At 32.5% G+C, this 15,953-nt stretch overlaps 1 long non-coding RNA gene across 1 annotated transcript; it reads left to right on the top strand.

Annotated features, from left to right (window-relative positions):
- Positions 1 to 342: 342 nt before the first annotated feature.
- LOC128675902 (uncharacterized) lies at positions 343 to 2,420 on the top strand. Its single transcript, XR_008405338.1, has 3 exons — positions 343 to 563; positions 750 to 915; positions 1,934 to 2,420. It is a non-coding gene; the product is annotated as an uncharacterized LOC128675902 (long non-coding RNA).
- Positions 2,421 to 15,953: the final 13,533 nt, after the last annotated feature.

Here is a 15,953-nt window from a genome sequence, read left to right as displayed (position 1 = left end):
TAAGGGAAGTACGTGAATTTTATTTTAATAAATTTTACTACTTTAGACTTTAACAAATCAATAAACGACTGAACTTGAGCAATTTGTTATACCATTGAAACCATTAATGCTTTCTACATATTATCGGCGAACTATTTACCGTTAGGGAAAATCAGCGGCTTTACAATGAGGTGAGAACGCAACGCAGTCAACCAATCACAGTGTGACAACCACTTTTAGTTGGTAGCGTCTTACTGCAAAAAGTTTCGATGACAACTTAAATCGAATTGCGAACTCTGTGCATACCGATTTTTTAAATCTATAAATATAGATGTCATAGTTTGGGCCGAGGTTTATTTCATTTTCTGTCAAATTGTTTGCACCGGCTAAAAGTGAACAGCATTGCCAACCTTTATAATCTCTGATTTACGCACCCGACGCCGGACCGCCACCGAACAATAAAAAGCAATTTATTTTTCTCCCGCGCACTTTTTTCATTAGCAAACAAGAATGACGTGTAAAACAAGCGTTCGCTGTGACGAGGGTACCCGTAAATAACCGAAGGGAAGTAATTATCCGCCTGTGTATGTATCCTATTTAAAAAGTCTTGGATGAATGCCACTAAATTGATCCTTTTCATTCATTTTTTGTTTTACGCAAAAATACCTCACTGTGCACCATTTGCAAACCGAATTCGACGTAAGCGTTATTGGACAGTCCAGACAATGCATGGACAAAAAGAAGATAAATGTACGTTAATTTTATTTCAGATGTATGGACATTAAAAGTCTGTGCCGGAATGATTCGTTCTTTTTGGAATACAAAAACAAAATATTGGTTCGCAAAATAATGAAAAAGAAAAAAGCCGTGCCTACGTGTACAATACCTTCTAAGTAGTTAATTTGTAAACATTCAAAGGTATCAGTCTCAATACAGGTATCTATATTTTACATTAATAATTTGCGAATTTTACATTGCATTAACATGTAAATGACAGAATAAAATTATGCTAAAGTAAAAACAAATTGGAACTGGTTCAAATACGTCAAAGCCGCCTAGAGTCTAATAGATAGCTCATAAATAATTGGGTACTTCTACCTGAAATGAATAGCTAAAGCAAACATTGAATATTCAACTAACCACCAATTCAGACAATGTCAATTTTTCGAGAAGAAACTTCGCTACTCCCTCCTAATCTGAAAATATGCCGACCAAAAAGTTATACGGATTTAAGAAGTTATCCATCAAGAATATGACTTATTAATGCACAAAATTGCAAATTTAAATACATTATTTTGTTATGTTTTAATAGAAATCTTCAAAGTGAAGAGCAGCCAGCATTTCTCAATTGTTTCTGAGATCAATTTAATATCATTCACAGATTAATTCAAATATTCTTGGTAGCCGTTTAAGTGCCCTCCTCTGTACAAGTCTAAGTTAATTTTGCTTTCAATCATTTTATGCTAATTTATGTTTCAAATTCTACTTTCTTTAATATAATATTTTTAGTATTCATTACATTAAGTTTATTTGCTAAACGGTTGTTCAATGTCGTACACTATTGAAATATAACACCTATACTCAAAACTCCTGAAACCATAACACATTTCAACGACAACAAGTCGTCATTAGGAATCATTTTTAGGAATTAATATTTAGGAACATCTTTGGAAGGTATTAAAATCTTATTAAATTCAATTTTTATCAAATTATATCATTGTTTTTAAGATATTTCACATTTCATTCTAAAAAGTACTAATTCCTACGTACAATTGATCAAATTTATCCTTACAGGATCGTTATTTGTCACAATATATATTATTTTCTCAATCAACTCATAGTTAAAATAAAAGTAATTTCATTAAATAAGTAGGTAGGTACATAGTAATTGTCACATGGTTGTCACATTTACGAATGCTTCTTATGCTTTTCTTACATTATTATGTTATTACAGGTTATATGAAGTTACGTCGTGCAATAAAAATAATAACTGTCGGGGCGGAGGCCTAGCGGAACCGGAAACGTCCGGGTGACGCGCCTCTCAAATTGTCGGTGTCGCACCCATTCATAACCTGTGGTCTCATACCTGAGAGTGAGGTTTCCGAAAGCCACGCGGTTTTACTGTTGGTTCGCTTAGGTTTAGTTTTATGTACGAAACAGTTATATGTAAACCTCAACAGCATATGATGTTCTCGAAGTCTTCGATAATGCATGGAATTTGTCAGGAAAAGTTCTCGGAAATAGAATTGGAAATATTCAAGGAAACACATTTTCCGAATCAACATTTATAACAATGTGTCTATCAGAATGTGTCTATCCTATTTACTCCTTAACGTTTCAACGTTAAGGAGTTCTATAACGTTAAGGATTAAATACATTAATTATTTTTATTTAAAAACATTTTTACAATTTTTTTTAACGTTTCGTTTCGTATTTTAATACACTGCTATGTTAAAAATTAAATAAACATAATTAAGTATATAACAATTTTAAATATAAATTAACCTGTTAGTAAATTAACCTTGAGTTACGAGTATGAATGGGTATTGGGGATCACTTACTTTTAACGGCCGTTTACGAAGTTTCCATTACAAGTGGGTATGATCAAATTGTCGAGCACCTGGCCGCGTGTCACGGGTAGGCATTACTGCGGAACTCTGGCGTCGCTCGCTGCCACTTCACTTATGAAATTGACTTGTATTTTCTTTCGTACCTTCATAAAAACTGTTGGTTATTAAATGTAAAAGGAGCGATTGCATTCGTAAAAAGAATAATGGTGTGTTTTCATAGTGCTGTGTGCAAAATAATGTTTCATTTTATGCTTAGTAACATATAAATTATGCTTAATAACAATTAAATTAGAAATATTAGTTAATTACCTATTTTTACACTGATATAACATGGAAACAGCGGTACCCCAGGACCAGATTACCCTAAGAACCGATATACACTTATTGATATTTAGGGTCTGTCAAAAATACGTCTGGATGTTTTTGAGTATATAGCGTTCAAACAGTTTTTTAACGCTATATACTCAAAAACATCCAGACGTATTTTTGTAAAGTTTTCCCCAACAGATAGTGTGATAACTTTATCAGAGCGAAACCGGGACGGGTAGCTAGAATGAAATATATTTATTTATTTATGTACACAACATAACAATGTTTATATAAAACGTACAAATATGAAACTGAGTACAAAGTACTAAGGCACTGCTTATTTCTAAAGAAATTTTAACAAAAAAATTAAGACAACGAAATTATACATCAAAATCCAATTTAACATCATGTATGTATTAACATCAAATATAATTTATTTGAATGGTTAATCAACATTTTTTTCATACTGTTCTGAATATCTCTAAAAATAGATGTGGGAATCATCAACAAATCCAATGAGCGAAGTCTTTTCTCTGGCAGATTTTACATTCGTATTTTTCATGTGAACTTCTTAATATCTAACTTTTTGCGTTTGTAGCAAATGTTAAATATAGTCGGACGAAGCCTGTTAGCCTGTTATAAATAATCTAAAGCAGCGGAAGCATTTTCTCAATGTACTTCTATCAAAAATACTTACAAGAGCTTCTTCATTCATTCAGTCAGGCAGCCGGCAGGTTGGAATAGCTGAATGTTGGAATTAAATGTATTATTCCGAGGCTTATAAGGGTAAATTTCCCTTAGTCACCTCGTACGGCATCCGTGAGACGATTTATCTTTTAGGAGGTCTTATTCCAGGACGGAACTACACGTCGCCTATATTTATTGGATAAATGCACTTATTGAACAATAGGTTAACATCAGCAATCGAGTGTTGATCATTAACTCACATCTGCATCCATACAGTCGTTAGCGCGATTGTTTGCAAGGCATGTCCGTGTCCGGTGAGAAACACGACACACGGCCATTTGTCATGCGACAAGTGCCACAGCTCTGAATGTCTGAATATCTATTCAGAGACCCAGGTTCCTTCCCCATTGTCCCGGGGACAATGACCGCTTTTATCCCCTTGTCCCGCGATTAGTGTTGCAAACCGCAAATTAGTTTACGTAATATTAACACTTGACAGGACTGTGTTTCGTAACTGACATTTTTGCTACTTTGTTATTTATGTTCTTTTCTTGAGCCTGGTATTTTTAGACCGTATTGTTTGATAAATTTCAATAACTTATTTTAACTGCAAAAGAGAATTCAGACAATGAAGGAAAAAAAGACTAAAGTTTTTGCTTTAAATAGAGACATTATTTAACTAATGCATTTCAGATATATTCGTACTTATCACATGGCAAGACTGAAGTGGGCTTTTATCCCCTTGTCCCGCGATTAGTGTTGCCAACTCCAAATTAGTTTACGTAATATTAACACTTGACAGGACTGTGTTTCGTAACTGACATTTTTGCTACGTTGTTATTTATGTTCTTTTATTGAGCCTGGTATTTTTAGACAGTATGGTTTGATCAATTTCAATAAGTTATTTTAACTGCAAAAGAGAATTCAGACAATGAAGGAAAAAAAAGACTAAAGTTTTTGCTTCAAATTAAATTCTGAAATAGAAACGAAGAGACATTGTTTAACTAATGCATTTCAGATATATTCGTAATTACCACATGGCAAGACTGAATTGGGCTTATAAAAATTCTGAGACATTATTTAGATATCAATACCACAAGAGAATGTATTTGGACTCCCAGTGTGTTGTGTGACCACTATAAATGGGCTTTTCTTGAAAGGAATATAGAGTTTTGTATTATCCAACATAGTACATACAAAATTCCAATACGTATGTTGGTTTAGATATGAAATGGTTGCCTATTATTATATGCTTCTGGTATAACCAACGTGCTTGTTCAACCAGTGTACTAACCACCTTTCTGTCATAGTTGTAAGAAAATATCCGTCGATCCTGTTAACGTAAGTCATAATCGTGTCTCAATTGTGTTTCAATACAGATTATTTATAATCTGGGAAGCGTTATTATGGAAATATATTGAAACACGATGTTGACTAACTACAATCTACATCCTGCTTTGAAGTCATTGTAAATGTCCTTTTGGTTATCTCTACCAACTAAAATTGCTTCGCTCTAGCCACGGGGTGATTGGTTTGCGGTCCATAAATCTTTATGACTTCAACTACAACCATTGTCTATATCCTAGATTGCGCATGTGTCTAACTGCAGCATTCTATTCTTTCTAAAAATATTTTGAGGCCTTATAATACATGGAATTTAACATTGTACACAATACAATAACATAGCTATGAAAAGTTACCCATTCTTTTTTCTATTTAACAGCCATTATTACACAATTTTTTTTTTATTTTTTCCATCAATCTTCTGTACTTTTCACACAAATCGAATTCCTAAAAGAAAATCGTAAAATAAAATATTTTAATGATCAAATCAAAACAGCGCACTTAAAAATTAACATATTTTTATACTTGTTTATGATTTATGATATGGTGGAATTCATGGAAAACGTTATACGCACGCATGCTGTAAAATCCCACTAACATACCATGTTGGCGATATGTTATTTTAAATTAAATGATTTAATGAATTTTTTTTCTTGTTCTGTCGATGTCTAATATTGTTTACAATATTAGATTATGAGAAAGGGATAGAACATATTTTAAATTGGTTTTTACTTTAATGTGTAATGTAGAACATTAATTAGGAATTACGTGATGTAATCTTTTTAAGCCGAAATAAGCAGGCGCAGTTGACGAGGGTCCGATTTTGTTTTAAAGTGAACTTTTAAACATTTAATTTGTTCCATGTATCGTGCCAGTAATACATGGCTTTCGAAACTATACTTACATTTATTATAATGGCTGCTACTACACCGTCACTACTTCGACTTTTTTAATAATTAGGTTTTGTGTAAATTTGTGTTAGTGTCCAAGTATTTTTTATTATTACTTCTCTATGTTAATTCTTTATGCATACAAGATATGAATCTAGAACATAAAATCCCGTTGGACTACGTTACTACGTTGGAGGCATTAATATTTTATACACTTTTCGAAGTTATCTATATACATACAAGCCTCGCAAGAATCTCACACTAAGCCAATATACAATTGCTCTTAGCCAATAAGTCAAAGTCGGGCTTTTTCAATACATAAAAATAATTCAGAGCTCCGTGGGGGCTGGCCGGGGCAGATACACGAAGAATCACGTAGGCTCTCCATTTATCATCGCAGTTTTGAGAGCGCGACGTGTCACGATAGGATAGCTCGGATCGAGGTGACCATTCTTAACGAAAAATAAGGACAAAGCTTTTTTTACATTTATTGTTAACTTTATACATTAAAATCTTATCATTTATGATTATCTAACTAGTGAAGGTTAGCTATTAGAACGAATTAACTTAATTGTTTTAAAATTGCCATCCACATTTTTTAAAGTATTTAGTTAGCAATGTAAGTTATTCCGAAACATCGACTGGATCTGCACAAACATTATATATTTTCTATAATAATAAAAAAATCTATCAAATAATAATCAATAAAGAAAAATTACATTAACTTTGTCTAGACTTAACAAAACAGATTATTGTTTTTGGTTCTGCAAAAAAGAATCGTATCGAATCCAGTATTTTATAAAAATATAGACGCCCTACTCCACTTGTGTTCCTAGGGATCGTTGATATACGTTCTGCTACATTTATACAGCATTGGTTCTTTGATGCAATTTAGTTTCAGATACTTGAATTTCTCTTTATTTCTAAGAATTGTAAGAACGCTGAAGACAGCTTCTGTTTTGTAATCAGAAAAAATGGTAATATTCTGTGGAACTTCTTATATAAATTAGTTTTTTTTTACAAAAATGTCCTTTTAGATAAAGCTTTTATTGTTGTTAGAGAGATCTTATTACATGCAATGTGTGCCAAATTCTGTCCGTGCAGAAAATAACACATTTTATCCCGAAAATCCCACGGTAGCGAAGTCCCGGGGCGCAGCTGGTTAAGTACAAAATGATAAATGCATATTAAAATGGCTGTGTAACAAGTTAAAGTACTATACACAAATTAGGCCTCTCCCAATGACATTAAATACTTATGGCTAAGCAAATTTGTTCAAAGCATTTCTCATTTACATTTGTAAATATACAACAAAAAGCGTTAAAGGCACGGGTACGGAGTGACAAGGGTCCCTTTTAGAAATTATGTAAAGGTAGGTAATCAACTCTCGTAATGACTCTCGCTTTAAAGTGATTTTTTCAGAATTTTAGCTAGTTACTTTACACTGATGGATTTTTATTCTTTAATGTTCCTTTTCTATAACTGGATTGTGTTTTAACTATAAAATTTGAAAAAATAACAATGTTTGTGAAATTTTAGTGAAACTAAAAAAAACTTTTGTTTGGATTTAATTCAGGAAGCATTTACTAGACTAGCATAATACTTACTATTGACAGATTTATAAATAGAATGCCTGTAAATCCTACGCATAGTTTGAATAATAGTATCATTGGATTTTTGTTTTTGTTGATTATGTGGTCAATTTGTAATAATAATATTAAATATAGTGACTATAACAGCCTTTTACTTTTGATTAAGTAAGTGAAATGAAATGAAAAACAAAATCCATTTAATCTGAGGAATGGGAAAGAATATTCTTTGTAATATTTATTTATTAATATTTTTAAATGGATTTTATCCCTCTTTAAAAATTATTAGGATAACACATAAGAGTGGTTTTAAACATATCAACAAAGTTATATTTAAGCTTTTAAAATACTTGGAATAAGGAAAATCCAATGATAAAATCGATGTGTACTATAGATACTTCTTCTTGTTCATTTTCCCACTCCTTCCATTTAGCTCTGTCACTTGACACTTCACTGAACTTTCCCGTCCTTATCATTATTTTTAAAGCAAATCCACCCACTTCTTAGTTGAAAGTTAATATTTCTTTATTATATAATCTATATACATATATATAACGGGATAGCTAGCCTATGTATACAATAAGATGTATAAATGTATTCAGATACGGAGTACCGACTAATTCCATTTTAATCGATAAATTTTATTTATAGTGACCAAATATATTTCTTTTATCTATGGTATACCTTTAGTATTTTTTGTTCTCAGTAAAGTAGGATTAAAACGCTTTTTGACTCCAACATTTGTGACGTCATTTGTCGTACAAACATTTTTTTGTTTTTGACACATGGAAAGAAGTATCTGACTTGATGTCAATCACCCTAATTATATGGACACGAGTAGCAGGAGTAACCTAGGATTCATCTGTTGTATATTGCTTTATAAATGTAAGTCTAATCTGCAGGGTAAATATAGTCATATTGCCCAATAGAGCCCTACCTTTTGTAACCTAATTCTCGGCTTAGATTCTTGCTTAATGTTGTTTTATTAAATCCTGTATGTTTTTGTTTAATTATACCATACTGAACTTTAACTAAGCCGATTAAAAAAAACCCTTTTTTTGAAATATTTAATTACTGTGAAACGTAATACTGCTCATTAAGTTTTCGATATACTCATCCTTTTGGAATGAATTCCTTACATAATGTAAATAATATCTTCTTTTGTTTTGGGTAACCATTGTTCTGAAATTGAATAAGTAAAATGAACATTAGACACCTAATTAATTAATGGATTTAACATATTGTTATGATACATCGACATGAGCATAGTGCCCGCGGCCAGAGATGGTTTATGCTGGTGTAGACATGTTTCTGGTTTTAGTCCAGTTTACGATCGTGCTTAAACAAATATAATGTACTTATGTTTTACCTTACCCTTAGGGGTACTAGTATTAGTACTAGTACCCCTAGTAGTAGTGTATTAGAGAATTACTGTTCCTTTACGCACAATAAGTATTAGTACGTGCGTGTAAATTCTGTAATAGAAGTTAAGTTCTCTTTGTACCCTTGGCACAGTACAGATGTCCGGTCCGGACCAAGGGAAAAATAATATTATAACTATAATAAATATTATAACTTGATTGATACCTTGATACCTTATTTCTTATTTCTATTTTGATACTTATTTCTATTTCTGCCTCTTAAATATGATTCGTCTGGCCATTTAGCGAGATAAAATTATAACCGTTGTAGCTGACGGTAAATGACACAGAAAAGATGTTTGATGGTATTTGTTCAGCAGAACGAAGCGAAAGGCGCTGGTAACGAATCGTCTCTATGACAAATGATACTCGAGGCAGACAGATGGTTTCCTGAAGGACACAGCTGCACTGATATTTTGAAGTAATCTCTTATAGTAGCCAGCGGACAAAGCCATTTTACCTCCATTTATTTATAATATGCCTTAATTTTACTTAAATTGGTAAATCAATTTGTAAGACCTAAAAATGACGTGAGCTACATATTCTGTACCTAATAAAAGGTTATGCGAACTACGCCTTGGTGAAAACTAGGTTATTAATAATCCAAAAAGCCAACAAAACCAACGTCTTTTATGCAAAATGATTAATCGTCTAGTGGAAGATCCATACAATTTCGAAGTTATTCCATTTACAATGCATTCTATAGCCCGCATTTACTTCATTAGTGTAACAAGTAAACAGTTGTTTATAACATTTTAGCAGTAGGTGATTATAAGTAAAAGCTATCTTTCTGTCTTCCACGCATTGTCCCGGTTTCTTCCGCAGCCATTGAACATCGGAGCCCAAGGTACGCTTTCTTACTTTTTCGTCTCCACTTTGCACGGTCGTCGGCATCCCTAGTTGTCAGACCATTCGCACGCATCATCCCTGACGACATCAAGCCAACATTACTTGGGTTTGCCCCTTCTACCAGAACTAGGAGGAATCGACATAATAATACATTTGTTCTTTACATAATTTACCAGGCTGCGCAGGCGGCACATGAGAACATGATTGTTCTCTAGCGACCACCACCCAACTAAACTTGACCACCAAACTAAATCATGATAGCCTCTGGCCTCTTTAATTTATTTACTACCGGAGCTACTTTCATACTTTCACTAATTTTATACCAGTGGATTTTTTATTAGTTACATAAGAAGATTTACTTCCAATAGAATCGTGAAAATGAGAGATCGGATCTGGAGTTTGATGACAACTAAAGAGATTATTGCCTGACGAAGATTGCTCGTAAAAGTTTTAACGGTCGTACTAAATTACAAATTGACCTGATTTAATGTTGACCTTTTAAATTTATTGCATTGGTTGATGGTGACGTTTATGGTATCGAAATATTATACTTACTGCTTATTAACTGGAAACATTGAAATATTTGAGAAATAATAAAGTTGCATTAAAAATTGTTAAGGAGTCTATCACACAGAGAGGTTTTGTGGTCAAGCGTACCGCATTCAGCTTGAAGATGTTCTCAATGTGCAACTAGTAAAAGAGTTCGCCTTATCCACGAATTGGTAAGAAATTACTATTTCTATGCAAAACAGTGACGTAGTATAGTACAATCTCAGAACGTTTGACTGTCTGATATAACCCCCCAACATGTTCAAAGAAATAGACTTTATATATAGGTAAACAAGATCACTGTTAAATTTATCAAAAACTATTTTTTCTTTAAAAATGAAACGCATCTATGTAAGATAAATTTGACAAGAACACTACTAATATATTCTTTACATCAAGTTCCGTCCTCGGATCTCTATGGAGTGCAGGTTAAAATTCGTATCCAAATAATATTAACAAAATATAAAATAAAATATTTTTTTATACATAATCAACTCATTTTTTACAAAACAGAGATCAAACCTCAAATGTAGCTGTAAAATATAATACAGTGGCAAAACACATATAAAGCAGTAGAAAGTAATACAGCATTTTCATTTTGTTGGTTTGAAGTTGTAATATTGTTCACATAAAATTGACATTGTCATCATAATTATCATCATTCATGTATGAACCATAAACAAAAAAAGTTTTATCTCAAAAGCAAAGAAAATAGGGGAGTATTACTGCACATTTATCCCACCAGAGTACAGCACTGCATGTTAGGTACAGAAAGGCTTTGCCGCCTTTTACTATGTCGAATAAAACATTTATTTTAGAGTACTTTATTAATCCTTTCATTATGTAAGCATTCGTTTGTGAAAATATACAACAATGTAGCATATTCGGGTGCCGAAATAATGGGAAAAATCGTTTTCCATAAGATATAAAACTTCCAAACCTACGGGATACGCATCACGCTGTAAAATTTTCAAGCCAGTAAACGGTCGAAAATAAGCTCAGAACACTTCACACGAAGACTTGGAAATATGGATTTCATACAGGTAAGATCTTCAGTCAAAATCAAGTTTATATCAGTTTATGACCACAGTTGACAAAATAATGCATATTGGCGCTTTTTGTGTACCTTAGTTGTACCGGTAGCGCCATCTGCGCTGAGCTTTGCGTAATATTATACCCCCTCTTATACAAAATCTTTATTTATACTCATAGACAACGGACGAGTGTAACCAAAAGCATAGATTTAGAAAGGTACCCGCGCGCGGGACCATATTATACCTACGTAGAAGAATTTCATACAAGCTCGGCTCAATCAGTTTTAATTGTTACCTAGTTAAATAGCTAATTGCTTGGTATACATGATGTATCTTATAGAAATGTCTTAAAGATTCATGTTTAGGAAATAAGTTTTAAACGTATTTTAATATACACATTTAAAGCGCCCACGCCTTTGTGATGTTGTGTTAAGAAATCATCGGGATAATTATAGACTATGTTTACACCCTTCTAAAACGGCATTACTCAGTAAAAGTATTGTATGTATGGCACCTAAAATTTATAACAAAATTGCACAACAAATTAAAGATCAGAATTTAGATTTATTTAAAAAGCACCTCAGGTCCTTGCTGATTGATAAATGTTATTATAATTTGAACGATTATTTAATGATAGATTTAGATGAAATTGAGTTAATTTCGTTACTTTTATTTATTCGATTTTGTTTGTGGAATGATAGCATGCTCTCCATTTAAATTTGCATACCCGTAGACCGTGAAACATGTAGGATTAAGCTTTTCTTTTAACACCACATTGTAAAAAATGTAAACTAATGTTTTTGCAAATAAATAATCTTTGTCTTTGAAAAGCAATAATTGCTTTACTAATGTACTTATTCAACATAGAACAACAATTTACGATACTAATCTAGATTAGGTTTTTAAGTACCTACTTAAACTTAATTTATAATCAAATTAAGGTTTTCACTTTCACGTATAGATCTACGACGGAAAAGCATTTGGATGAATAGGTGTGGATTTTGCGATTGAAGATCGGTCGCCCGGAACATCTTCCGTTCGTAATTTATCTCTACACAACATAGTAAATGTTTACTACCTAACCTAAAATTGTGTTGGTAAATTTGACATCAGGAAAATTGAAGTTTCTCATAATGTTATCATATAAATTAATTTGATAATATTTCGATTACTTAATGTCAGAAATTTTCTTATTTGTGCTAATATAACATAAATTATTATATAAAGCCCAGCTCAGTTGGCCATCTGTATGCCTAAAGGTCACAAAAAACAGCGCGCCGACATTGCTATCCTTGCCAACCGTTGCGTGTGGTTAATAACTAAAGTACTCGGTAATTTGTGTTGGTTTTTACAAATGTCGATAAAACGTTGTAACGTTAATTTGTTATAACATTTTACACGTTCTATTATGATCGAAAATAGAAAAACGTAGCACTGGTATTGATTTAAAAACAATTTAAGAAAAATGTTTTTTAAAGCGGGAATAAAAATAAATTATACGAATAACTTCCGAATAACTTAAAATAACTTTTAGGCATTGTAACAATAAATCTTAAAAAAAGGTATTTAAAGGCACAAAAGAGGAAACGAAAGTCGTACGACTATGATTCTGATTTGCAGTCGTTCAGTAAATGATGATTTGAGTGTAAATATAACAAGTGGGCCAACGTGGCCAGGAAGCCAACGTGAGTGATTCTACCGTCCGGGCGCTTGCACCGATTTATGACAGGTGTGGAATAAAAAATAACAGGGATCGAGTGGCCCAATGTTGCCAAATACCATTCTATGTAACTCATTCAGATTCTTTCCTTTTTTCCATCTTGTCATTCGATTATAATACTATCTGAACATATAGAAGTCGTCGACCTCTCTTGATTTTGTTACTTTACAATTAATAAATTCCTTTACAAATACCACTAGGTGGCGGTAGGTCATGTCAAATGCCTTTAGGCGACTTGAATAAAATCTGACATCAGTGTTAGCAATAGCACACTCGATATAAATTAATGAACTTCAAATTTTTTTTGTGACTAGCTTTTGCCCACGTATTCGGCGGCGTGCATTTTTCTTAGATAAAAAGAATACCATGTTCTCCATACAAAGATCTGAAATATGTCCCATACGTGTCAAAGGTAGTAACGCAAATGTCATGCAGCCATGGAACACTACAAATAAGCTACGGAAACTTCATTTTATTATAATAACTGGTAAGTGTCTACAAAGAATTATCATATTGTAATACAACAGGCAAGGCTGAAACGGAAACATATCTAAGTGATGTAGTATTCTAAGTATCGCATGTTAATCTGAACGCCTGTCTTCCATTACCGCACATGCAATGTACATTCACGTAGGCGTCATAATATATAAATACACGCTATTATGTATTTTAAACGTGTAATTAACATTGTAATTAAAATGTTCTTAATTTTGGAGCTGAAAAACTATTCTAAAAATATATGTCGTAAAAATATATCAATGACCGACTATGTTCAAATTTTACTAAGAACATTACAATTTTAAATGAAACCAAATCCTATTTCGTTTTAAGTATGCGAAAGAGCTATTACATTTCTTTTTGCGTCCCGTTTATTTTGAGCTGGCAACACTGGGTCCTCTGTCCAAACGACCATTCCATGCTAATGGCAGTAGTGCTTACAACAGGATTACACGTAAATGTAAGCATGGTTTGCCCACTTGTTTCTCAATTTTAACGGACGCTTCAGAGAATATTTACTATTTGATTAAAAGAAACGAAATAGTTTAGTGAGATGGTCACCATCATCATATCGAGTGTTTTATAACACTACTGGTATCAGATTTTATTCAAGTCGCCTAAAGGCAACTGACGTTTACGACTACTTGGCCCGCTATCTAATGACAGGTAGGAGGATACAAACTGTATTGAACTAAACTGTACACAATTTTACTTCTTATTACGCATATTTTTTGAATAGATACTATAATGAATGCAATAAATTTCATGTTCCTCTTTTCAGATATATTTTGCTTATAATTCTATTGTATTCTCAGTGGACTTCTTGTGGCTGATATATGATGATATGGGGTCGATGTCGAAAAATGATTTTATTAAAGCCAATATACCATAACTTAGATTAATATATTATGTCACAATATGGACTGTTCTGCTTGAGATACATAATTAAGTTTTATTTTATAACTTGAGAGTGAGTTGCAAGAGTTAAGTTTAACTTTGATTTTAATTTGCGTAGAAAAACGTAAAGTACTCCATTTTATTATGTTTATTTTGTACAGTGATCAGTGACAAAAAATAAATCGTTTAACGGTTAAAACGATGTTATTTTTTAAATTCGGAACAAGCCAGATTATTTTCCGTTGATTGGCGCAGCGATATTGGCGATGAAACATGGCGTAGTTTGGCTAACTCCGAGCTGCGCGAGGGACACTGGCTCTCAGTCTAATTTATGAGAAAGGCGCAAATAAAATGTACATAACAGGCCAGCGAATACTATGGAAAATCGCACATAACCTCGTGTGATAGTCATAAAATAATAGTGGCAATTGGAACTAAATATTATAAAGTTTTTTATTTCTCAGAAATATCCGTTCACTGGTATTATTTGATAGGGTATTAGAAAAGAAGAAATTAAACCATTTGCGATGTGAAGGAACTGGACCAACAAGACAGATCTAGCTCTTAAATTCCGATGATGTGTTTTTTACAAAATCATAGGCTCGCAAAGCAAACTTGTTTCTTTTTTTAGTTGTAATCTCAAATGACTAGGCCTCTTTAATGTTGAAGATTTCTATAAAATCCAATGCTACTCCAACGAGTATAGACAACTCTATAGCACAGAAAATCATAAAGATAAACCTTGATTCATAAAAAACTGTACTTTGTGATTCATTAACGCTAGTAAAGCCTCGGGCGAGTGTATATTTTATCTTAGTTATTAATTGTCAATAACAATAAAAACACTACATGATTTTTACTCCTCACATTGTCGTCATTAGTGCCACGGAAACACAAAAACTTACGAGGTACTAAATTATAGAGAGAATGATAAATGATACCATTGACCATCGATCGCAACGTGAACATGACATGACGCAAACCAACCATTAAGAAAAGGCATACAAAATTAACAAGCTATATAACTTTCAATGTATTTTCTAATTATTGACAATTTTGGTCATGAAAAAAATAAATGGTTGAAATAAAAAAAAAGTAAAAAACTAAAAATAGTGTGTAAACATTTAAATGTGTTGTTTACAATTGTTGTTTAATTCTATGTAAATATTGTTTTTAAAAATGTAAAAAAATTATAATGCTATAAATAAGCACATAGTTAACATGAAATGGTATTATTTGGATTGATTAATAAGCTTCGGTTGTATCAGTGTGTTTTGAAATTAACTTTAACCTGCGAAGCGCATAGTATGCCTTTTTATCTAAACCAAGGGCGGCGCGCAAGTTAAAATTAACGTGAAAAATTTAATGGTGCAAGCCACCCTAACTCACGTCATGTAAGTAGACTACGTTCTCTGGTACCTGTAGTACTTGCTTAACAAACTAATACTTGATGAATAATATAATGTTACTAAAATGTTGTTTTGGCTTAGTGTAACATATAACTGTAAATTAATACTAATTAGGTTCGAACTGAATTAACCAGAATAAGTTATCCAAATATGACCAAGAATGTTGAAACACAATTAGGGTGGCATCCATAAACGACAAAGTCTTACA

The sequence above is a fragment of the Plodia interpunctella genome, chromosome 15, assembly GCF_027563975.2.
Source record: "Plodia interpunctella isolate USDA-ARS_2022_Savannah chromosome 15, ilPloInte3.2, whole genome shotgun sequence".
Taxonomy (NCBI): domain Eukaryota; kingdom Metazoa; phylum Arthropoda; class Insecta; order Lepidoptera; family Pyralidae; genus Plodia; species Plodia interpunctella.
Note: the sequence above shows the minus strand (reverse complement) of the source record. Positions and strands in the feature narration are given on the sequence as shown.